Source organism: Periplaneta americana, chromosome 16 (genome assembly GCF_040183065.1).
Source record: "Periplaneta americana isolate PAMFEO1 chromosome 16, P.americana_PAMFEO1_priV1, whole genome shotgun sequence".
In the NCBI taxonomy this organism is placed as follows: domain Eukaryota; kingdom Metazoa; phylum Arthropoda; class Insecta; order Blattodea; family Blattidae; genus Periplaneta; species Periplaneta americana.
Window position 1 is genome coordinate 38514018 of NC_091132.1, and position 26542 is coordinate 38540559.

The 26542-nt window shown below is 34.3% G+C and overlaps 1 protein-coding gene across 1 annotated transcript in view; it reads left to right on the plus strand.

Annotated features, from left to right (window-relative positions):
* LOC138691892 (uncharacterized) overlaps nt 1-26542 on the plus strand; it is a 1248967-nt gene that overhangs the window by 917910 nt on the left and 304515 nt on the right. The gene's annotated exons all lie outside the window — the stretch shown is intronic.

Here is a 26542-nt window from a genome sequence, read left to right on the forward strand (position 1 = left end):
TATTTACTCAAAATAATTATGATTATTAATCTGAATTAATTATAATTCAGTTCCACACATGATTAAAATAACATATTTTTGTATTTTCCTACTTAAAGTACGTCTAATTGATGTATTTCGTATTTTTCATGTTGCGTATATAATTATAAAATTGCATGTCTTGTTTCATTATAATTTACATACAGGAATTGCTATGTTAGAACAGTGTTATGGATTTAAAATTTAAATAAATGTAATTATGCGCATAATTTAGAAACTGTACGCATTAGTATTGTTTGGTGATATGAAAATTACTTTCCTGTTTGTACGAAATCTTAAATCTCTAATTTATACAAATGAAATAAAAAATGATGATGGTCTGAGTTGTAGCGTTTAGTTTCACGCGTGTGTCACTGATTCAGACTGTTTCACTTATTGCTTGAATTTGAATTTTGAATGTATGCAATACAAAATATATGTTATCGCAGGTAATATCACAAGAGGCTCTGACGTTCGTAAATTTATCCAAAAGAAATGCAAACCCCGCGAGATATTTAGTAAGGCAATGTTGCATTTAATAGAATAATGAATATATAACTAATGAAAAATGACTGGGAATTCGCAGAGGCCTGATTGCATAAATACGTTTTTTTTATTGCTTTGTATTTTATTCCTATTTTTATCATTGCGGACGGTATTGCCAGTTACTTATTCACGTTCAAGTAGATTACGCCAACACCCGACAGATGACAGCACGCGTACTCTTTGGAATGTGCAGCGTCTAGCGGAGGCTTTTGCAACTTCGTGTTATGCTAAAAATGTTATATATTCTCATCAATTGTACTTGAAACAAAGACGTACTCACGTCAATTAAGATAGTAACGTATGAGCCTATATTATTAGAGTCTATATTTGACTTACTTACGTCGTGTCATAATTTAATTCGCTGTTATGGTCTATTGCATTCTTAAATAAAGAATAAAAATATTTAGGAAAACGATATAACGTCATCCAGTGTTAATTATTCTAACTTCACATAAATGACATAAATAGCAGGATTCATGTAAAATTACTTAATTTATTGTATTTATTATATAAACGTCATGAAATTTAAAACACTAGAAATTCAATTATACATAAGTTAAAATTTTAATTATCTAAAATGTTCAAAGTAGAGACCTGAAAATTTATACAGTTACCATGGTGTATATAAATAGTCATTGTCTAAAGTATAATCTAATTTGGTTAGTAAATTTGTTAATTATTAATATATATATATATATATATATATATTAATTTCCTCTCCTCCCACAAAAAAAAAGCTTTACTGAAATTTTATTGTTGACACTACTTTCAGACTCTCAGAAATACGTTGTCAAATGTTTCCATTTCATTTACTAAAAAGCTGATATCGTCGAGTATAAAATTGCAAAAAAAAAAAAAAATACAAGTATATAAAAATATACGTACATAAATAAAATGTTAGATCTAATGGGAGTTTTGATAGAACAGGTTATTAAGAGCACATTCAAGAATATCCACTACAACATTTTTATGAAGAGTAGCAATTTTGGTAAAGATAAACGTACAGAAAACCTAAACCGAAAAAAATGTGTTCAAATATTTGGAAATATATACTACATTAGATGAAAATAGACACCTGCAGTTTGTTCTAACTCTGACTAATGACTGAACAGGTCTATGATAGAAGGCTGTTTTAGATTTTCAGTAATTTGTAAAAATAAAACGCAAAATCCCAATCTTTGACTGAAAATGACAAAACTTCACCCAGATTTTCCGTTAATTAAATAATGTGACATTCAGCAAAATTACGTACATTTATTGTGTTTACTTAATGCTAAGGATATAGATTATGTCGATTGATTATTCAACAATTTATTGATAATAATTGGATTGGTGTTGGCCATTGCGTGGACAAATTCCAATTTCCACTGCCTTCTAAATACTTACGCAGCCTACGAATCAGGAAATATTTGTAAATGATTAGGGACACTTCAGAATAGACGATATAATCTCGATAACATTATTATGTGATAAATGAAATTCAACAGATGGTTACACTTCATTGGTAAATTGGTGAGCTAAATGAGAGACGTTTTTTAAATAATGTATTTTTGAACTGAATTTTATAAAATGCAATTTTGTTATTTTGAGACTTTCGTTATAACTGCCGTAAATGTCTGTAAAATAAAGCATCTTCATCGCCAGACATTTCTCCAAAGAGTGCTGCTCCGAGGCGCCAGTTCATTCTGCACGATAACACGCAACTACCAGCAGCAAGACATCCTAGTTGCACGAAACTCTTTAGTCCCGGGCTCCAGAAGTATGTTACATTATCAGAAAGTCATGTTAGATTCTTGCAAGAATACTTGAAGCTAAGTTTTACACGATTGTTAAGAAGCCTTCAAACGATAAGATCAAAAATATAAATGTTTCTGTAAACCATTTGAAAGAAACATACCTTCGTCCGTTATCATCCTAGGTTCGTGCATGCATCTCGGAGTCTGTTTTGTGTACAAACAGGAAGGTAAGTAATTTGCATGAAATTTGATACATCGCTTTCTGTTAAGAATATATATGCATTACCTTGGAGGCATTATGCCGTAAGTTCTAATTTATATGCTGTTGAATAATGTACACTTGAAACTGTTAAGATACAGAAGTTACTGAATTTACCAGACTCATGAGATAGTTTATTTCGATAAAACGACTACTTCAAAAACTGCGGATGGTATATCAGCACAGTAGTTGTGAACAAAAAAATGTATAACACGAAGGTGACAAACTTTCTTGCTATAGGTTGCGTTTCATAGACATGTTTGAGAGAAATAATTTATTATTCTCCAAAATAATATGAATGTTGGTTTTCCGAGCGTCATGTAAAATATATTTTAATATTTTAAAACGTAAGACATTTTACTTTATAAATATATTGTACAGTACACTGTGAGTTGAAAAGTGTAATTAATTTTTCATAATTTACATAAAATCTCTTTATGTGTACTTTACTCACCTTTCCAATAACTTTTATTTTATGTTTACGAAATTAGACATTAAACTTACATGTGATGATTAGTAATGAAGGTTTGAGCAAAATATTGTCTTTTATTAATGATAGTTGAGACCTTGCTTCTGTGATTCAACGATACGCAGAGTGATGTAATTCTTACGTTCACGGGGACATTTACCCTAAAACTCAACCCGCACAAATTGTAAAACACTAAAGCAGAAATGAAACCAGATAGAAGAGCAGTACTTCTAGGTGTCCATTAACAGAATCAGCGGGAATGGAGAGCCATAACAACACTGTTAAACGGACCAAAACATACACAGTCCTCAGTCGCTGAATGTCGGCGCTTTCAGTTACTTTTTCGTGTTTTTATACTAAGTGCTTAATGCGGTATATTGATATTGAATAACTATTATCGTGCACCGTTGTGGAGTAACAATTAGCCTGCCTGACCGTGAAACGAGCGGACCCGGGTTCAAATCTTGGTTGGGACAAGTTCTGGTTGAGATTTTTCCGGGGTTTTCCCTCAACCCATTAAGAGCAAATGCTGGGTAACTTTCGGCGCTAGACCCTAAACTCATTTCGCTGGCATTATTACCTTCATCTAACTCAGACGCTAGATAACAATATCAGTTGATAAAGCGTCGTAAATAACTAATAAAAAACTATTATAAATAATGATTATTATGAGAACAAACATAACTAATAAGGAAAGAAGTACGTATTTCATCATTATATACCGAATTTTGTTCGACAGTGGCACAAATTCAGACAATTTAATTATGATTGCACCAACATCACGTGACGTACCTACTTGGGAAGGGGCTCCCACTTAACATAGCTCTAGAATTTGTTAGACGGCGAGTTTCGGACCACGCTGAGAGATGAATTGGGTGTCGTTGAACAATCCCTTAAACTGTCAACGACAAAGAAGAAATCTGAAGTGCGAAGATGGAACCGAGCCAAAAGAGTTACTGGTTGGAGATGCTCAAGTATCTGTGGGGAAGTTGCATTCCGGTAGCAGAGCATTTGCACTTTCGTAATGTGACAGCAATGGTGCCTCGAGGATAAGGCACATTTTTATCTTAGCGAATTTGATCTTTTTCATTGTACAGTCAGTTTTAAACTTTGTATGATCTGTCTGGCTTGTGACTCACATCATAAAAAATAACAAAGTTCCCACTTGGCTTCGTCACCGTAATTCTTGTTTGTAATTATTTTTCTTACAGAACAAAAGTTGGGAGGAATAGTGAAAAATAAAAATAAATACGTTGAAACTATAAAAACACAGGTGAAAATGGGAAGATTATGAAGTTAATGGTCTAAGGAGAAAATAGAGAAGAATAATTGAAGGTTAAACTATAAGTTAATGTATAACGACGCAAGATACGGTTCGCAGTAAAGTAATAGGAGTTATTAGCGGATTTATTAATATTATAAAAGCTGTCAAATTCAATGTAATTGCACAAAAATAGTGCAAGGTTTTTAAATACAAATAATTTCATATAACTTAATGAATCTACAATTCTAAGCGTGTGACAACTTTTCTGCAAACAAAATTGCATATATCTCGAAAATATTTAGTGTAGAATAAACTTTTTCATATATAAAACTTTATAAACTATTCAGTGTTGTTTACAATTCCTTTTGAGAATATTCAGATAAGCTTGTAGTTAACATTCAAATAAATGTTTTGTTATATTTCCGTCACTGATTTATCATATAATATCATATATTACATTAGATATTTGTATGAACGTTTTCACCACTATTGTAACATATCAGATATATATAAGAGATGTTAACATATTGAAAATTATATGTATCTGGTGATGTCACAATAGTGGCGAAAACGTTCATACAAATATGTAATATAAAGAGTTTTACTCTATGATATTGTATGACAACTCAGTAACAGAAATGTAACAAAACACTTGAAGAGTCCACTGCAAGAATGATGGATGTCACTTTCTTGTCGAAAATGAACCAAAACTGTCAATGCATAGCTTAAGACATATAGAATATACATAGAGAGTTATATGGCATTAACACTGACAATCATTGTCCAGTAATGATCGGAAAATCACAGTTAAGCTTTGAGCGCTAAGCATTTCAAACTTTCAATTGCTTCTCCTGCAAAATGACATCCATCATTCTTACAGTGGACTCGTCATTTATTTGAATATTCAATGTTGACTACATATTGCCTGTTGTTTTCGTTGGGAAGATTATTATTACAAATATTCAATCTAAGGTAATTAATTTTATGGTTAATATATTGCACGAAATAGATGACTTGATGACAATATCTCTGTGATATCTTATCTGATGAAGCAGTTTCTCACAAATCTGACAATGTGAATAGACATAATTGGTTCTTTCAATCATTTATTATCATAATACACTGCTCTCTTAAATTGACTGAGTATATTGGGAATTAATTCAGTAGCTTTCCAAAAACACGCCAGGAAATGTTTCATATAAAATAATTTTTATCTCGAAAAGGAAGCAAAAACGAGCAAATTAAACTTTTTTTTTTGGAATATCTCAAAGAATGATCCCTTGAAAGTAATGATATTACTTACGGTTCACCCGGTATTACAGTATTTGTACTTAATATCAGCTTGTTGTCATATTCTTAGATTATGTAAAGCTGGAATACGAGTAGCTAGAAATATTCTCATTTTCCCTCAAAAATATTATTCAATATAAGAAGCAATATGCGTTCCGTGTCTTAGGATTTCTCCGCCAACTTCAGTTACAAAGTCACGTATCTCTTGTATGTAACTCTGAAGTATCCTGTGTCGAATTTCTATTTTGAAAATCATTTTCTCATTTCTCTTTTATTCGCAGTTGCTTACTCTAAGGAAATTGAGGGAGGTCAATTTATTGAATATTCCGTCGCTCTGCATCGATAGAGGACACTTAAAATGCTTTGCGTCACGTATTTCCGTCATTCCTAACCTAATTTTAGATGTCCTGCTTAAGAGAAAGATTTATGATTTTACAAGTTCTTGTGACAAACTATTTAAAGGATCTCATAGTTGACGAAAAAAAAAATAGAAAACTCACGTACCTACTTCATTAGTCTTAGAGGAGAGTGGATGACAGTTCAAGTTATTCTCGTTTTGATTTAACACTTGTCTGCTATTTCAAATTAAGTCGTGGAGTATGTTTATTAAAGCGCTACCTCCAAGATTTGTGCAAACAAATCTAGAAAATGTAAAATAGTCGTGAAAGAAACAGCTGAGTGTGAGTTCTTTGAATGATATCTCATATGCAGGTGTTGATGTGATAAATTTGTCACTTCACGTGGTTCCCACCATTTTCCTCGTTTTCAATTTAAAAGGTCCAGTAGAGATTATGGAGGGTAGCTGCGAATATATTGAATAAGCAGTCGTGGACAGCCGATAAGGGGTGGTCCTCCAGCTTGGGGGTTGGGCGAAGGGCTAACAACCCATCACCGTAAAAAACAGCTTGTTACGAATTCCTACAGTAAGCCTCGGAATAGGACTGATTCTCTGGCACGACCACAGCAAAGGAATAAGAAAATAAAACGCAGAATAAATATGGGAAATGCGTGTTATTATTCGGTTGAGAAGCTCTTATCATCCAGTCTGCTGTCCAAAAATCTGAAAGTTAGAATTTATAAAACAGTTATATTACCGGTTCTTCTATATGGCTGTGAAACTTGGACTCTCACTCTGAGAGAGGAACATAGGTTAAGGGTGTTTGAGAGTAAGGCGCTTAGGAAAATATTTGGGGCTAAGCGGGATGAAGTTACAGGAGAATGGAGAAAGTTACACAACACAGAACTGCACGCATTGTATTCTTCACCTGACATAATTAGGAACTTGAAATCCAGACGTTTGAGATGGGCAGGGCATGTAGCACGTATGGGCGAATCCAGAAATGCATATAGAGTGTTAGTTGGGAGACCGGAGGGAAAAAGACCTTTAGGGAGGCCGAGACGTAGATGGGAGGATAATATTAAAATGGATTTGAGGGAGGTGGGGTATGATGATAGAGACTGGCTTAATCTTGCACAGGATAGGGACCGATGGCGGGCTTATGTGAGGGCGGCAATGAACCTTCGGGTTCCTTAAAAGCCATTTGTAAGTAAGTAAGTAGAGATTTTTATTTAATGTTTGAAGTGATATGTTATTAATATTTCATTATATTAATTTTATACTTTCATTACTGAATTAACCAATTTTCACGCTTAACTTTTCCCAAGAGCCTCCTCTTCCGAACCTACCTTATACTTACTAGTTATCGAATTCTTAGGCTCTTAAAAAAATCAACTTTTAGGCTATGCTCTAAAAATATCAAAATACGCATTTAGAAACATAAAAATACGACTATAGCCAGCTAAAAATGTGAGTTTGTGCACTTAAACTGTGTTCCTATGCAATAATAACTATAAGAATACAATTAATTAGTGAGAATTAAGCGTTACGATATACAGTGATAAAAACATAACAAAATTATTATGTATTATGATGTACCGAAGTACATATAATATTTCCTTGCAGAAATTCTGCGTCATCATATGATGAAGGATGGGTGGAGCGGAAAAAAAATTATCTCCGGCACCGGAATTTGAACCCGGCCACGGCGTTCATTCCGTCGGATCCCGGACACTTAGTCACTCGTAATGAGTGCACCTCTGCACATTAATGTGTTGAACATTGTGCCACTGTCACACATCTGTGACGCAGTGCATGAGGGTTGTCCACTAGAGGGAACCAAAGAGGATTCAATCCGGCATCGAAATGGGAATCCTGTGTGGCTTAGTGAATAGAGATCAGCACGTGGAGCTGAAAACCTGGGTTCAAACCCCGATGCCGGAGAGAATTTTTCTCCGCTCCACCCATCCTTCATTAAAATAATTATGGTTAGAAATTTCAGCTTTGTTATTGATAAATTATGACTAATCATTTATTACCGGTAATTTATCACCGCCATTGCTCTATGGCTGACTGATACTTAAGTGTTAATATTACAATAATTAAATTAATCATCATCATCATCATCATCATATTCTTTACCTGTTAGATCCTAGTAGATTCGTTATGGTCTCATGTCAGCATTTTCGTGGTCTTAATTTAATTAATTAATTTACCAATTAATACACAATTAACACATTATTCATAATTGACATTTCAATACATACTCTAAATTTTTGTTGTGAAATTTTGCCTTTCCTGAGGCAGAACCATTTTATAAGAGGAAAAAGATCTTTCCAATGATGCCGATGTAACTGTGCATAATTAAATCTAGCGTAGATCAGGCGCTAGCGCGTTTCCCTGCTGATCGGGATCTCGGTTTGGGCTTGGGTCTGGCTATATTCCTGTTCAGATACACTGTAAGGCGAATGTCAGGTAATTAAGAGACGAATCCTCGTCCTCATTTAGCCAAATGCCATCTCGCTATCAGTAATTTTATTGTCACTATATATTCCGTAGTTGATGCAGCATCGCTCAATAAAATAAATAAATAAAGAAGCAAACAAAGAAATAAATAAACAAAGGAAAAAATTAACAAGTAAATAAGTAAATAAATAACAAGTAAATAAATAGTCTAAGTAAATAAATAAATAATGTATCGCTACTAATATAGCTTGTACAATTTATTGTGAACAAATTTTGTACTCAGCTACCCAATCACACCTAACAATGATAATAGTACATTATGCAACGAGCCTATGATGATAGTAATTAAGACGCAAGTATGTTTGTTTATGAAACGAGCGCAAGCGAGTTTCATAATTTTCATACGAGCGTCTTAATTACCATTATAGGCAAGTTTCATACGACTTTTTATGCTCGACCATATTTCTAACTTGAAATTATTCAGAAATATTCATTTTATTTGTATCTGACAGAAGATCGGAAGTGACCTTGTTCATAGCTCGAAATTGCGAGTGTGCGCAGACGCGAAAGTATTGATTTTTTCCGAGGAACAATAATGTCATTGACCTTGATGTAATGCAGAGAATGTATAACCTGGAAATTGATTTAGAATTGAAAAACGAGATGACAAATTGAATTTATTTGAATATTATTTACAATTAACGCTAATTATTATAGTAACAGAACATAACCTTCTGCGACAGTATTGGATTTCCAGCCTCCGTGACGTTTCCCTCGTCTTTCGATTGCATATCCGAGAATAATCGAAAACCTGAACTTTAATGAATAGGTGTACTTTAATGACATGCATTAAAGGACTGCTACCAGGTGTATAATTACTACATTTCGGCATGGTCGAGCATAAACATAATTAAGCCTGTAACTAAGAAGTAAAGCAGATGTAAAATTTAAAGTTAAGTTAACTTAAAAATATTACAATTTTAATTTTCAGAATTGAACTTATACAAAAAACATAAATTCACAATAAACAAATAAACATTCTTTAAAAATAATATTCCTAACGTTTTTTTTTAATTTGCAGAAACAAAAATTTTCTACACTTTGGTATTTTTCAATAATTATGTTCCTATGTAACCTTGAACCAAAATAAGTAGGCTACTAAAGAGCTATGCTTGTGAAACATTTTGGTTATTATAGTCATATTAAGTGTGATCTTTTAGTTTTGTATTTATAATTATACAAATTGAATGTATTGCGATTTTAACAGACTAGAAATATAAAAGAACGAAACTGAAAATTTGAAAGAATTGACGATACTTCGGTGATGTTGATTATGCTTCTGATGACTTGAAATTCAGTTTGAAATAGAAGAAATATAATTATGTAATTGCCAATACTTGACTCGGTATACGTTAACATTGGTATTCAATTGATTTGTTCTTTAAATCCGTTTATTATGCATGTACGAGTATATCACTAAATTCATACTGGAGAAATGGAAAAGACAGCTGTTGGATGGAAAAAATGTGACGGAGAAGTCACTCCCTTTGCTCGAAAGGAGGATTTCTGGTAGGAAAATGAAGAAATAGAGATAATAGTGGTCACAATAGGAACGATACCGGGAAATGAGAAAAAAGCTGTTTCGAACGGTTACAAAGCTGCAAGGAGGATCTGGGTAAAGCAAAGTGACTTCTAAGATGGTTTCGGTGTGGTGGCACAAGCATATATTTCAGTTAAGTCATCCAGGAGAAAACCTCTTTAAAATGCAGAGTAGAATATTTCTCCAAAATCCCCGAGAGACTTTTGTTGAGGCTGCTGCTACCGCTGCTTCAGCTAAGAAAAGATGTTACCACGGCAACAAGCATGCGAGAGAGATTTGCAGAGTCGGGTTAGAGGGGTTGCACAAAGCATGTTCCAATATAATAGAACTCCGTAGTAGAATGAAATTTATTACTGTACGATAACGGGCAATTAATTTTATTTTAAAAGTAAATATTTTGCATGCTGAATAGTAATTCTGAATCAATAATAGTTAAGGTATTCAATTTAATATTAAGATTTGTCTGTTTTTTTTTTTCTTCTTCATTTTTAATTTGTATTTACACTTGTATCTTGCATTTGTATCTGTTTTATCTCTTTTTTCATGTTATCTGCAATTGTATGTTTTAAACAATATCCGTACGAGCTATTCCATCTCAAATCGACCGAAATATAGAGAAAATTGACCTTACAATTTCTAAATACAATGAAACTTTTTTGTACGTAGAGAACTGTGATACAGTGTTTTGTGCAAAGTTTGAGGCATCAGAACTTCATAGTGTTTAAATTTAAAATATTTAAATTTATCGTATTTTCATAAAATTAGCAACTTTAAACTGTTATAGCTCCGAAACCCTTTCACCCAATGATCAAAATCATGTTTTATTTTGATGCTGAGAAATTAAAGTTTATATTGACATATAAAGAGATTTTCTTACTTTTTTATGGAAATGGAGAAATTTAGATTTTTCCTCATTAAGACGCCTTTGCCAAGGAAAAAATATTAAAAAAACATATAGTTAGATTCCGCATTGAAAGTACAAATAAACACATTTTTTACTGATGGTATGTTGATAAGAAAGTATTGAAAATATCAAATAAAGAACATAAATAGTACGCGCGTGAACTAACCAGCTGACTGTGAGACGGGAGCTAGCCGAGACAAGCAAGGCCAGGAGACAAACACGTGATTTTTCGTCTAGTAGCGCATAGCTGGGTTAGCTTTATCACAAGTTTTCATAAATACAGGAGTAAAATGACGTCCAACGCTTGCTTATCTTCAGCTCTCGGCCAGTGCGCGCGGTACTGCGCCGTTCAAGTCCAGGCGTGTGAAAATAATCTATTTAATACCCTCGAAACTTATTGCCATACCTCTAAGCAAACAATGCCGAATCCCTCTTAATAATGCAAGGTTTTTTTCTCAATTTTTTTTTTTTTTTACATTTTTGCGAATTGGCAAAAAGCCTAAAAGTAAGTAAAATCATATTATCTGTCTCTCTGTGTACAATAAAAATAGGAATTACTTCTTAACATAATCTACCAAATGCCAGCTTCAAAATGAGCTCCCGTTCAATGTTGTGCAGTAAATGGTTCCAGAGTTCTGAGCGCTGAAAAAAGCTTGTTTTTCTAAAATACGCTATATTTGTCGCTCAACAATACGAAAACCGTTTGACTTTCGACAGTATATTTTTGAAAATGCACTCTCCTCAGCACCTTGTATAAATAGGGAATAAATTAGAGTATAAAAATGCCAGGTTTTTTACTGATCGATTTCAAATGAATAGCCCGTACTGTCTATTGTAACTGGGGCTTTGCCCTGTTATAGACATAAATTAAATAAATAAGTAAATATTTAAATAAATTAATAAGGAAATAAATAAATAAGTAAATAAATAAATACTGATACACTAAAATTGGTATTTTATCATGGTGCATTAATGACAGTTAATTTTATTCGTATCGGAAGCCACCGAGGTAGCTCAGACGACAGATGCGTTTGCCTACTGATCCAGATCTCTGCTCTGGCTTAAGTCCATTCCTACTTGAGGTGTTGGGTTTGTCTGAGGTTTTTGCAACCGTAAGGTGAATGCCAGGTAACATGGTGAATCCTCGATATCATCTCGCCTAAGTACTATTTTGCTATCGTAATTCCATCAATGCTAAATAACCTTGTAGTTGTTACAATGTTGTTAAATAACCATCTAAAATATTCCTATCGGAATGACGTATTTTTATTATGTAAAATGTTTCTGTCACGCATGGTATGCGATGTTTTTAAGTTTTCGATAAGCAGTGGCAGCAATAGATTTTATCTGTATTAGTATTCATTTGAATGACTTGCGTATGGAAGGGTATTATGTGGTGTTGGCCCAGATTATTAGATTTTGACTCTAATATCCATGGTGAACCGTAAGTAATGTCATTAATTTCGGGGGATTATTTTTGAGACATTTCAAACAAAAATTTTTAAAACAGTTTTGCTTGTTTTTGCTTCATTTTCGAGATAAAAATTATTTTATATGAAACATTTCATTGCGTGTTTTGGAAAAACCATTGATTTAATTCTCAATATGCTTAGTCAGTTATGGACGAGTTAACTTGGGGGAGTTCCTCATATAACTAGGTATTGATGCAATTTATTATATAAATATTTATCTTATTCATACGTTATATTTCACCGTAAATATTAAAGTGGGATAGTTGTTTCAATATAAAATATATATATATATATATATATATATATATATATATATATATATATATTTGTGTTCGAACGGGATGCTTGCTATAGTATGACATAATTTTCGTTTTATTTAAAGACATTTTCGAACTACAAACTTTACTAAGTTCATGTAGTGAGTATACAACACCTCGGAGGTCATGATGTTTTTCTTTAATTTATAAAAATGTTTTGTCCACGCCTTGGAGTAACGGTCAGCACGTCTAGCCGCGAAACCAGGTGGCCCGGGTTCGATTCCCGGTCGGGACAAGTTACCTGGTTGAAGTTTTTTCCGGGGTTTTCCCTCAACCCAATATGAGCAAATGCTGGGTAACTTACGCTGTTGGACCCCGGATTCATTTCACCGGCATTATCACCTTCATCTCATTCAGACGCTAAATAACCAAAGTTGTTGATAAAGCGTCGTAAAATCATCATCATCATCATCATCCTTCATGAATTAGGCCTCTGTAGACTTGTTTGGGCCCCATCTAGCAGTCTTCTTAAAGGTCTTCCTGGTCGACGATGTCCTCTAGGTTTATACTGCATCATAATTTTCGGGATTCTTGAATTTTCCATTCTTCTTACATGATCTAGCCAATTGAATTTGTATCTGCTGATTTTTTCTTCTACTGACTCTGCTTCTAATTGTTCTAAAATTTCTTCATTCCTTTTTCGGTCTAAAAGAGTATATCCTACTATCCTCCTGAAAAATTGCATTTCCGTTGCTTTGATTCGTAAAATAACCTACTAAAATAAAAAAAATTAATAAAAATGTTTACATATTTCATGCACTTTTAGGCCTGAAGGATCCAATGCCAAAAAAGCTAAGTATATTCTGTCATTAAAAGCCCTTTTCCTAACCTTCATAATTTTTAAAACATCATTTTTGAATACATAATTAAAATATTTCTTTTTTGACAACCTGTAAATTTTGTAAGCCTCTATATAGTTTTCTCATAAAACTAAAAATAGAAAAGCTATAAGAAATTTTCCATAGCTACTTCTTACTCTCCTAGTAACTTATGTTGAGGTATGAATTTTTATTTCTTTTCGCAAGGAATTAAAGTAAAATATTAGAAGAAAAATAAGAAGAAATTTTATAAAATTATATAACGACAAAAAAGTGAGAAAGAGAAGAAGATAGAGAAAGTGATATGAATAAGAAATAGTAAAGAAGGGAACTTACAGAAATATAAATAAAAAATAATTAGGGAGAAATGAAAAGTAAATTAAGACACAATAGAAAATGAAACTGGAACGAAAGAGGAATTGGAGGTGAGCTAATTGCCACAAGACATATAAAGCAATGCAAGAAGGAACAATAGCGGGAAGGGACTTCAAACTGTCAAATATTATTTCAATTATAGAGCAAGTTGAATGCTGACAGTCCTGCTACGTGGACAAATAAGAGAACGTTCTATAATGGTCGAGAGAGAGTCATTTATCTTCAGCATGTACACTTAGCGTCACACACTATATGCCCTGTTCACAGGATTTAATCCATATAACTCTCTGAAACTACGAACCCTTATCATTGCCAAATAGGCGTACAGCAGTAACCTGTTGCTTGGTAGCATAATTCTGTGCTTGTCCCTATCGTAACAGAAATCAACGTTAGGCCTACATGTCTAGCCCATTGTAACGACTACTGAGATGTAAGGATCAGTGTGAAACACATATCTAATATTTTATATCAACACATTTTAGAAGATAAAATTCTTAAGTTTGTTATTTTGTCAGGAATGTATCGCAGCCTTCGAGAATTATTGAGCAACAGATCTATTTATTATTATTTTAATCAATTCTGCATACAGATATTTTCAGCATATCTCTACCAGCCTGTGCCAATATATCGATAAATTGAAAATATCAAAGCAGCCCGTTTCCCAAGCATATCCACAGAATCGATTTCTCACGTCGAAGGCATAATTTGAAGTCTCTGTGAGTTAATGGAAAACTTGTGTAGGCCTATACAAAAACGATGTTTGGAAGTTTATCTAAAACTTCCCCATTCGCTCTAATTTCATTGTAGGAGGGTTTATTTAACAAAATAATCTTCCCTCAATGGTGGTGACCATAACGATCCAGAATAAAAGCACTACAGAATAATTTAGAAAGACAAAAATGATTACATACAGGAATTTAAGTGAAAAAAAGCAGAAAAATCCAAACCCAATAGAATCATTAATGGCCAAAATATACGAGGTTCACCAAGAAGTCCACTGTCTTGCAAAAGATGGAAGTTCTCGGCGAGTTGACATCATTGCCATTGATAGAAGAAATGACAGATTAGATTAGATTAGATTAGATTAGATTAGATTAGATTAGATTAGATTAGATTAGATCTTTATTAGCCGAATAGAATTACAAGCATTCATGGCGTCGTCAGTACACAAGAAAAATGACATAACATACAATATAATACAAAAATAGACTTAGTTCTAAATAAATTTAACAGTTTAATATTAAGTGACATGCAAAAAAATAATAAATAATAATAATATAGGACAAGCTTGATCTTCAGTCTCCATTGTTCTATCTAGTATCTTCTCTTTTTGCTTTTCCCTGTCTTTTCTTCAACTCTGAGTTACCTGAAACATAAATGGTCAAGGGCAGTATCAAGAAACGTTAAATTCTAAAATTTTAAATTTAGGTATTCATTTGTGCAAAATAGCATATGTGTTAATAAAATGTTCTTTACCTCTTTTTTGAATTTTCTTATGTTAAGTTCTTTGATTTTCTGTGGAAGTTTATTATATAAATTGCTGCCTCTAGCTATGTGATATGCTGTTAAGACTTCTGGTAAGCCTGTGGTAATTCAGATGTACGTTTTGGGATGTTCTGGTGTTATACTCATGATAGGTTGAATTTGTTTTAAAGGAATCTATGTTTTGATGAATAAAGCACACTGTTTCTAAAATATATATGCAGGGTACAGGTAAGATTTTTAGTTCTCTGAAAATTTTTAAACTTTCAGTCCGAATAGGAACTTTTTTAATGATTTTGAGTATTCTTTTCTGCAATTTGAGGACTTGTGTCACTTTTGGTGAAGATCCCCAGGTAATAATGCCATATGATAGTATGGAATGAACATATCCAAAATAGACTGATATTAAAAGTTCCATGGAGCAATTTTCATTGATCCCACCGTGCGCTTTGAAACTGAAGTTGAATAACCTATAGCAGTACATGAAGAAAAGAACACCATCTATGACCCTACAATTCAATACTTTAGAGATTATGATCATATACAAAGACAGATTGAAGTATTTGGCCTATTTTTCGGAGCAAGGGGAACAATTCCAAAATTCTCAGTTGAATGTTTTAAGTCTTTTGGAATTCCTTTAAATATTTTGAAAATTATTACTATAGACGTAATGAAATATTCTGTTCAGATTTTACATAATCACCTGTACACCTAAATTTCCTTATATTCTATTTGATTACTAATAATTAATGAATAAAAGTACTTTCCCAAGGGTAGCTTCCATTTGAAAATAAAAATTGTAAATAGTGATAACGCAAATGTTTATTTTTATTTTATTTCTTTAGTATGCTGTGTCTTTTGGCAACCCTTACTGAAGGGATTTATATATTGGATTGAATCTTTAAGAATATTCAACAGATGTTTTTGAATTTCAAAAAATCGGAGACCGAGTCCTTTTAAAATATTACATGTGAATTTAGGAATTGTGCCACGTGCACCAAACAAGAGACCAGATGAAGATGCAAGGACACTTATGTCAAATATGACGAAACTTAAAACTTGTTAAGCTAACAACATTTAATTATTGTAATATGAAATAGGGGTTTTTCACATGTACGCATATAACAGTGGTATGTTTTCTTTCTGTTAACTGTTGTTACAGTATGTTTTTATACAGAAGGAAACGTCCCGCCAAGAGTTTTAAACCGGTCGGATTAGCAGACCAATGACATTTGGGGGTTGCAAAAGTAAGATGAAAGGCAAAAGTAAACTCGAATTATTCTGATTTTTAAAGTAAAAGTGAAAATAAAAATGCTTGTATCTCAAAACAGCTTTTTTTTTTGGAGCTATCCTGTTCTGACCAGACACCACAGAATCTGTTATAGATTTTCTGTTCATTTAAGTGCACCATATCGGTCCTCTCTCTCTCTCTGTCTCTCGTACGAAGGCTTGCATTGCAGTCTGAGGCTTATTGTGCATACCATTCCCATTCTGTGAATGATTGGTTAGCTGAACGGCCGCGCTATTGTACAAATACAGCATGCCGCGCCATGAACTTAACCCGATCTATAGTATGGATGATGATATTTGAATTAATGATGGCGAAATGAGTCCGAGGTCCAGTGCCGAAAGTTACCCAACAATTCTGCTTCAATTGGTTGAGGGAAAACCCCAAAACAATCCAGGTACGCTCGTTTCACGGTCAGGCGTACTAACCGTGACTCCAAAGCAGTGGACATCGTGCCTTTCAATCTTGCAGGATTATTTCATTTCCACCCCTATGTAAGCATGACAAAAATTTTGGCTGAAATGTTCGCTTTTATTCTTAGATTGTAATTCGTAAATCATGACAAAGGAAGTGACAGATTTATAGATATGCCCTATTTCGTACAATTATAATTATTTATGTTCATACAATTATATAATGTTACTTAGCCTATATCAGAGAGTAAATTTAAGACAAACAATTTTCAAAATGAGTGAAAGAGAAGGAAACTATTTTCAGTAGAATATATGAATACACATAAATTATCTAGCTTGGAATATTCTTTTCTTTCCTGGAAACAGGGTATTAAAAGAGCAAACTTTCTTCTTGGTTCTGAAACACGTTCCCGTTTCTGTCTCGAATACAAACTCTTTCCCACTCGTTACCTTGTGAATATTTTGTTGAAACACTTGCCTACAACTACACAACGCATTAGAATTTGTAATACGAAGAAAATATAATAAGAACGAAGCATTTCTGCAAAGATATGCAACATTGAGTCATTCTATACACTGAAGAGTTACAACTACATTATGCAATGATATTAGCAGACGCAGTAAGCTCAAGGCAAGGAAAGGCACAGACGCATTCTACGCCAAATGGAACATGGTCTCAAGGGCTGTGCGGGGATTTGATGTCGAGATTACGTTTGTTTAGTACACTATTATTATATATACACTCCCCGGTTTTGTACCGGAATCATAGGTCACTGTGTTACAAATGCTCGCTCGCGCAACGTGCAAGAGATGCCAAGGGAACCCAAACTGCAGGTTTAGCAAGTTGTATAAAGTGGTTTGTAGGCATACTGAAATTACAAGCCTTGTTGTAGCTACTGTGCAGCTCAATTTCAGATAAAACTACACTTAATAGTATACCCCGTCTTTTCAAGTAATCCTCATCTCATATTTCAAAGTAGACAGGGCAGATTTTCTCAAAGGTCCAACACTCAATGAAATATTATAGCGCTTTCTCTGTTACAAAGCGGTACAGACACCGTGAGAAGTGCGCAACTAGTTGTATGTTCTGAATACAACATTAGTCACGGAGAATTTTGCTTCATTTTCCCTCTTGAATTGTATTCAACCTAATTAGTGAATTAAATGTAGGCCTAAAGTTATTATTATGTATTTTTTAAATATAATTCAAGAAGAACAATTTATTTATTTATTTACATTAAAAAATATACATAAAGGAACTATTATAAGTTAGCCTATACATAAAACAGAAATACGAATTAAGTAATTTACCCCGTATGAGCAAACGCTCGTGATCGGGAGTAAACTGCACTTTAGATAAACAAAAAAAAAAAAAAGAAAAAGACAAAATAAACAAATTAATATAAGCAATAAAATAGCACAGATTACAAAAACAAGAGCCTATATCAACGTTGTCAGACACAGCCTAAACGGAGCAGAGCGCTCCACTATAACTCGTTGCATGCTCCGGTGCTTCCACAGGCATAAGCAAGTTCACGCTCCGACTGGACGTCTTTAGCACTATAACCGGTTTCGGAGCTTACAACTCTGGCACTACTGGCCTATATGATAAAGAACAGTCACAATTGAAAATGTTTTTATGCTCGACCATGCCGAAATGTAGTAATTATACACCTGGTAGCAGCCCTTTAATGGACCTCATTAAAGTACACCTATTCATTAAAGTTCAGGTGTTCCACCCATCAGAAAACACCATTGTAGCAATATGAAAGCGCAAGTATCGATTATTCTCGGATAGGCTATGCAATCGAAAGACAACTAGCGAAACGTCACGGAGGCTGGAAATCTAATACTGTCGCAGAAGGTTATGTTCTGTTACTATAATAATTAGCGTTAATTGTAAATAATATTCAAATAAATTCAATTTGTCATCTCGTTTTTCAATGTCTAAATCAATTTCAAGGTTGTATCAAGATTAATGTTTATTATACTCTCTAGATTATATCAAGGTCAATGACATTTGTTCCTCGGAAAAAATCAATACTTTCGCGTCTGCGCACATCTCACAATTTACGAGATATTGCACAAGGTCAGTTCCGCTCCCCAGTCAGATAAGAATAACGTGAATACTTATGAATAATTTCAAGTTAGAAATATGGTCGAGCATAAAAAGTCGTATGAAACTTGCCTATAATGGCAATTAAGACGCTCATATGAAAATTATAAAAACTCGCTTGCGCTCGTTTCATAAACATACTCGCGTCTTAATTACTACCATTATAGGCTCGTTGCATAATGTACTAATAGCCATTATTCACAACTATAATAATGTAAGACTAATATTTACCAATTAATTATCTAACCTTATGTTAAGTTCCCTTAATAATTTCTTCAATTTTCAGTTTAAATGTAATCATACTTATGTTAGCTAAAACAAGATACTGAGAAATTAATTTTTGTTGTATAGTTTTATGCTATAGTTGAAGCCATGTTTCTTACCAGGAGCCGTTGAACTTTTGGAAAGCACACCACTGTGTGGCCTCTCAGATTTTGCCTTCTTTCCTCCCGTACCCGAATTTTATAGTATTTTTTAATTTATCGTAAACGTTTCGACATTTTAAAATGACATCTAAATTTTTATCGTAGTTTCTAAATTTGCAGTATGTTACAATTTCCTGTTCACTTATTTTACAATTTTATTTTGTAGAGTAACCCATAAATATTCGTTTGAAAAGGTCAAACACGCCGTTAGCTTTTCCGGTTGCTTAGTTACGACTGCTGGAATGGTGCAAAACGTGAAAATTTTTATCTCGCGCTCGGCCATATTCCTCTTCTATCTCGCGCGTGACCTCGACACGCAGCACGCGTACGTCCTCTCTCTACTGCGTGTTACCACTGCCGCCGCTCACCGACTGGCTGAGTGGAAGAGAAGGCCTGACGGCCAGAATAAATAGTAATGAAAATGATAAAAATAGTAATAATGATAAAATAATAATAATAATAATAATAATAGTAATAATAATCAATATTATAGTTATTATCATCATTACTTACTTACTGGCTTTTAAGGAACCCGGAGGTTCATTGCCGCCCTCACATAAGCCCGCCATTGGTCCCTATCCCGAGCAAGATTAATCCATTCTCTATCATCATATCCCACCGCCCTCAAATCCATTTTAATATTATCCTCCCACCTACGTCTCGGTCTCCCTAAAGGTCTTTTTCCCTCCGGTCTCCCAACTAACACTCTATATGCATTTCTGGATTCGCCCATACGTGCTACATGCCCTGCCCATCTCAAACGTCTGGATTTAATGTTCCGAATTACGTCAGGTGAAGAATACAATGCGTGCAGTTCTGTGTTGTGTAACTTTCTCCATTCTCCTGTAACTTCATTCTTCTTAGTCTCAAATATTTTCCTAAGCACCTTATTCTCAAACACCCTTAACCTATGTTCCTCTCTCAAAGTGAGAGTCCAAGTTTCACAACCATAAAGAACAACCGGTAATATAACTGTTTTATAAATTCTAACTTTCAAATTTTTTGACAGCAGACTGGATTATAAAAGTTTCTCAATCGAATAATAACAGGCATTTCCCATATTAATTCTGTGTTTAATTTCCTCCCGAGTATCATTTATATTTGTTACTGTTGCGCCAAGATATTTTAACTTCTGCACTTTTTCAAAAGATAAATTTCCAATTGTCATAATTTCATTTCGTACAATATTCTCGTCATGAGACATAGTCATATACTTTGTCTTTTCGGGATTTACTTCCAAACCTATCTCTTTACTTGCTTCAAGTAAAATTCCCGTGTTTTCCCTATTCGTTTATGGATTTTCTCCTAACATATTCACGTCATCCGCATGGACAAGCAGCTGATGTAACAAGTTGAATTCCAAACCCTCTCTGTTATCCTGGACTTTCCTAATGGCATACTCTAGAGCAAAGTTAAAGAGTAAATGTGATAGTGCATCTCCTTGCTTTAGCCCACAGTGAATTGGAAACACATCTGACAGAAACTGACCTATACGAACTCTGCTATACGTTTCACTGAGACACATTTTAATTAATCGAACTAGTTTCTTGGGAATACCAAATTCAATAATAATATCATATAAAACTTCTCTCTTAACCGAGTCATATTCCTTTTTGAAATCTATGAATAACTGATGCACTGTACCCTTATACTCCCATTTCTTCTCCATTATCTCTCGAATACAAAATATCTAGTCAATAGTTGATCTATTACGGCTAAAACCTCACTGATGATCCCCAATAATTTCATCTACATATGGAGTTCATTTTCTCAAAAGAATATTCGACAAAATTTTGTACGACGTCAACAAAAGTGATATTCCTCGAAAGTTACTACAGTTAGTCTTGTCTCCCTTCTTAAAGATAGGTACGATTATGGACTCCTTCCATTGTTCTGGTACAATTTCCTTTTCCCAAATAGCAAGTACAAGCTTATAAATTTCGTTAGATAATGCTATTATCATCATTACTATTATTATTAGTCCACACCGAGCTACAGTCTTTCAAATTTTCACTCTCTTTCGTCACACCCGATCCGTCATCATGGTGTCCCTTACCTGATGCGGACAAATACTTATTCTACGTCAAAGTACATATTGTTCATTGTTTGTCACTGTAGATGACCGTAATGAATTAGTCGCATTAATCAAATCACTGTGAAAGCCGTGCACGTGCTCTTAGGTTATTCAATATTATCTTATTTGTGTATTCTTCGGAATATTAACATGTTGCGGGACAATTGGTAATTTGGAAAAGAGAGAGGCGTGCTTAATGGCTAGGCAAGTCAATCAAGTGTTGCAGCAGCTAGTTTCAAGAGCGTTCGCTATGACAGCTGTCATGAATATACTTTCATAATAAATACCTACACAAACGAAGCAGTATGCGTGACTACTCTTGGTTATTTATAGTGTGAGGCCAAGCGCACATTAAAACCTATAATCGAAAAAGACCATTTTAGTAAAGTATTTTTTGTAGAGTTCATCGTGGAGAAGATGTTACATAAATTATCAAGCAAGCTATCTCAATTAAGAAAATAGTTTTACTACTCGTTGGGTATTTCTTTTATTTTAGTAGGTTATTTTACGACGCTTTATCAACACCTTTGGTTATTTAGCGTCTGAATGAGATGAAGGTGATAATGCCGGTGAAATGAGTCCGGGGTCCAGTACCGAAAGTTACCTAGCATCGTTGGGTATTAGAGAAGGCCATATGGCCTTAACTCTGCCAGGTTAAATATTAATATATGATTAGCAATTTATTTACTTCCTTCATGTCAAAATCTCTTTTGTGCCGTCATTGCTCATACAAATAGAAAATAGGGGCAGAGTTGCACGAGAAGGCAGTGCATTTTGAAATACAGGATTGAAAAAAAAAAAATCTCTGGACTGTCAACTGAAAGGACGACCGATGAAGGGATGGATTGACCTTTGAAGCCGGAACCAAAAAGTGAAAATATGTTGATGATGATGATAATAATAAAAATGAGACTTAAACTAAATAAATTAAAGAACTAGGTATACACAGTGTAAATACTTTGATACGTATTTGAACTGGAATAACCAAGTAATCCATAGGCCTATTACCAAAAAAGTGCTTTCCATACTACATTCCTTAAACAGCATTCGAAAATTCCTTCCGCTATCACTCAAGAAAATACTAGTGGAAACACTAGTAATGCCCCACTTCGAATATTGTGATTTTCTACTGACTGACCTCAATGTCAACCAGTCGCAAAAATTACGTGTTCATAATTCTTGTGTTCGCTTCGTCTGCGATGTCCGTCGCGCTGACCACAATACCCCATCCTTCCAAACTCTAAACTGGCTACGGCTTAACGAACGTAGAAATTTTCATTCTCCATCAGAGACTGTCGGAATTTAGTAGCGTTCAAAAGCAAGCTTATGAAGCATTTTCTTACTGCGTAGAGTAGGTTTAATTTGTACTTAATCAATAAAAGAAATGGTTCATCATGTATTTAAGACTGATAGTAGTCTATTTGTTCACATTTCGACTGAACGAGAATGTCATTGCCAATGACCTTGTTACAAAGACATACCAATACGCAACAGAGTAACAAACGACTGCTTCAGCGTACGTATCGGATAAAGTAAGTAATGATTTTATACAAATCTAGCTTTCAGATATACAGTAGCTCCCTGTAAAGCTGATTTGAATAATTTCAAGGAAAAAATTGTTTCTGAGCCGGGATGTTTGACGGTTTGTCAGCCAACTATGAGGTAGGCCTACTGTTTTTCAACCAGGAGATTAACCGTGAAAGGAATGTGCTTACTATTGCGTCATCTAATGGAGCGAAGTAGATAGATAATATTACCGTTATAAGGTCAGTTTAAAAAACAAGCACTCTCCTGCATATGTTATTTCCTGTATGGAGGGATTAAAAGACCAGGAGATTAACCGTGATCTAATTTTGTAACTAGGGTAGTATAAATATGTATGTATCAGTGTTATCGTTTGTGCTTTGAGAGTAAGCCAATGGATATGCGTGTACCCACGTGTATGACCTTATGACATGATATCAACATTCATTCATAGCATAACCCCGCTGCGTCTCATTCCCCTGAGACTTTCTCCTGGTTGAAGTACAGTATTTGGATATAAAAGGAAAAATTCAGTCGGTATCTGGTAGGGTTCCTGGGTAGTTCAGTCGATAGAGCGTTGGTGCGCTTAGCCAAAGCCCCCGGGTTCGATACCCGGCCCGGAAACAATCTTTCCCTTAAAATTATTCAAATGACTTTGTTCTTACTTACTTACTTACTTACTTACTTACTTACTGGCTTTTAAGGAACCCGGAGGTTCATTGCCGCCCTCACATAAGCCCGCTATTGGTCCCTATCCTGAGCAAGATTAATCCATTCTCAGACTTGTAACATTCCAAGTACCAAATCTCAAAACCTTATTCCTTTGCTGTGGTCGTGCCAGAGAATCAGTCCCATTCCGAGGCTTATTTGAAGGATTCGTAATAAGCTTTTTTTTTACGGTGATGGGTTGTTAGCCCTTCGCCCAACCCCCAAGCTGAAGGACCACCCCTCATCGGCTGTCCGCGACTGCTTATTCAATATATTCACAGCTACCCTCCATGTCTGGAGGCCGTCTCCTCGATCCGCAACCTGAGGACTCGCCATGCCGTGGTGATAGGGACCCACAATACATGGAATGACTTTGTTCTTATTTTAAAAAAATGTTAGACTCATAACTCATTTTTTTCTGGGGAAACCTTGACAGTAACAGAAAAACAATATTTGAGTTTTTTGTTCAGTTAATTATGTTCTACCACCAGTATGTTTTGGCATTTTATATCGTTTACATTCTATAGAAAATTTTTAGATCTTAACCTAAATGTAAACATGACAATATTTCCATGACATTTACACCGCACAGTCTCTTCCTAAGAAAACCTACTGTAGCACATCATACTGAGAGCGAACTTACTTCCGTGCCTTAGACGAGACTAGAACCAACGACCGTGTCGTCCGCGCAACATGAGAGCTTTTTAATCTTTGATATTATATCTTAGTAACAAGCTTAATATTTTTACATGTGCTGAAGCTGGGACAGTGATATGTTATTTGCGTTGAACCGCTTTGCAGTGCCGCAGAAGGGTGCGGCGGTATAACTACCCCGCCCACTTGCTCCTCAGATAGAGGCGGGAGAGATACTCTGCGTGGCTATTGTGTTACAGATTCAGAACTCAATTTTGGAACAGCAGGCAAGACGGTGGAAGACGTTATGAATAGATAGAACGGTACACGTTGTGGGAGATGAAATTGAATTCTCTTATACTGAAACTATATGTCACATGATTTATGGATTCATAATTCAAAAACCGCCGATGGATCTAACAAAAGATAACTCATATCATAGATGTATATAATAGAATATTTTCCGCAAGCTTGCATCAGGAATACGATACTCGTTGCATGTTTTAGAATATGATCTTCGATGTAAGAAATGCTTCTCAGCTTAAATGTGTATCAAGTTATATATGTGCCAAATTGACCAACGTCAATTTTATTAAACTTACAGTACTTAGTTCCGAGTCTTAGGTACATATAAAAATATTTTTTCGTCTTGAAATATTGTTAGCACGATATTATTTCTATACAGAGACAACACATAGAGAAATGGTTCAGAAAATGATCTAAGTAATCATGATCTCTCTATAAAAATCAGTCAATCGAAGATCTGACTCCCGTGTGGTACAATTGCGGCACGTTGAACCCCGTTCCTGGTAGAGTGGTCGAAACAAAATTTCTTGCTTATTTCTCATCCATGAAGAATAAAACTACCTTTGCGTCTTTAATAGGGATATCCTGAACTAGCACCAACAGATAGCGCACGTGTACTTTGAGGGATGCGCTTTGCGTGTGCATTTGTTTTTCGGTATATAAACATTGAGGATATACGTAGTGTATTAGTATATTAAATACTCTTAAAAACAACTAAAAATGGTAAATTTTTGTTATGTTCCTATATGTAAACACCAGGGAAAGCTTTTGTCTTCAATCAGGTCCCGAAATTTTCTGAATATATGCTTTAAACCTTAAAAAATATAAGTAATTAAATTGCGCCTCGAAAGTGCTAGCTGTTAGGCCTAAATGAATGTAACTACTTCAAGTAAGGAATTGTTGACTACAGTTTCATTTTGGAAGAGGAAAAAGAAAAATTAATAAAAACATATGCACCCTCGACAGCGAGCTATGTTAGCTTAGATTATATGCAGTAGTTGTAGGAGTCATCGTAGTTTACGCCTGCAGTAAACTCTCGATAAACTGGGATGTTTATTATCCAGACAATCCTTAGTGAAATCCATTTCGTGAATAATGTTTTTAATGTACTGTACCCTAATTATTAAAACCATGTTTTAACTTCAAATTTTCAAAATCACCGTACATAGTATTCAAAACTGCATGTCCTTAACCTACAAAACGCACTACTAATCGTGATACTACTGCGATCATATTATATCATCCAATTAAAAATTGCATTTGATCTTTCTGCAACTACATAAGAAAATACAAGGAATTCAATCTCGATAGTCCCCTCCCTATAAAAAAAACACATTGGTGGCTGCATATCATCTTTTTAGCGTACGGTTCTTAAATACTAATGATTAAAGAGGACAATATTCACCTTCGATATCCCGGTAGTTCCTATTTTTTTATTCGTACACCTCGTTCTCAGAGTTCTCGTTTAGGTTCATGAACACTCAATTTACTCGTATCTATATTCTGCATACTGCAGATTTCCCCACCCATCTCGGGGAATCGCTCAATATTACACAGGTTTACGTTATTATTTATTGTAAATTAAATTATGAGGTAAGAAAATATTGAATTATATTAAATTATACTAGGTTATACAAAATAATTGTAAATATAATTTTGACACGCACAGAAAACCAACAAGCGGGAAAACGTAATCAACTCT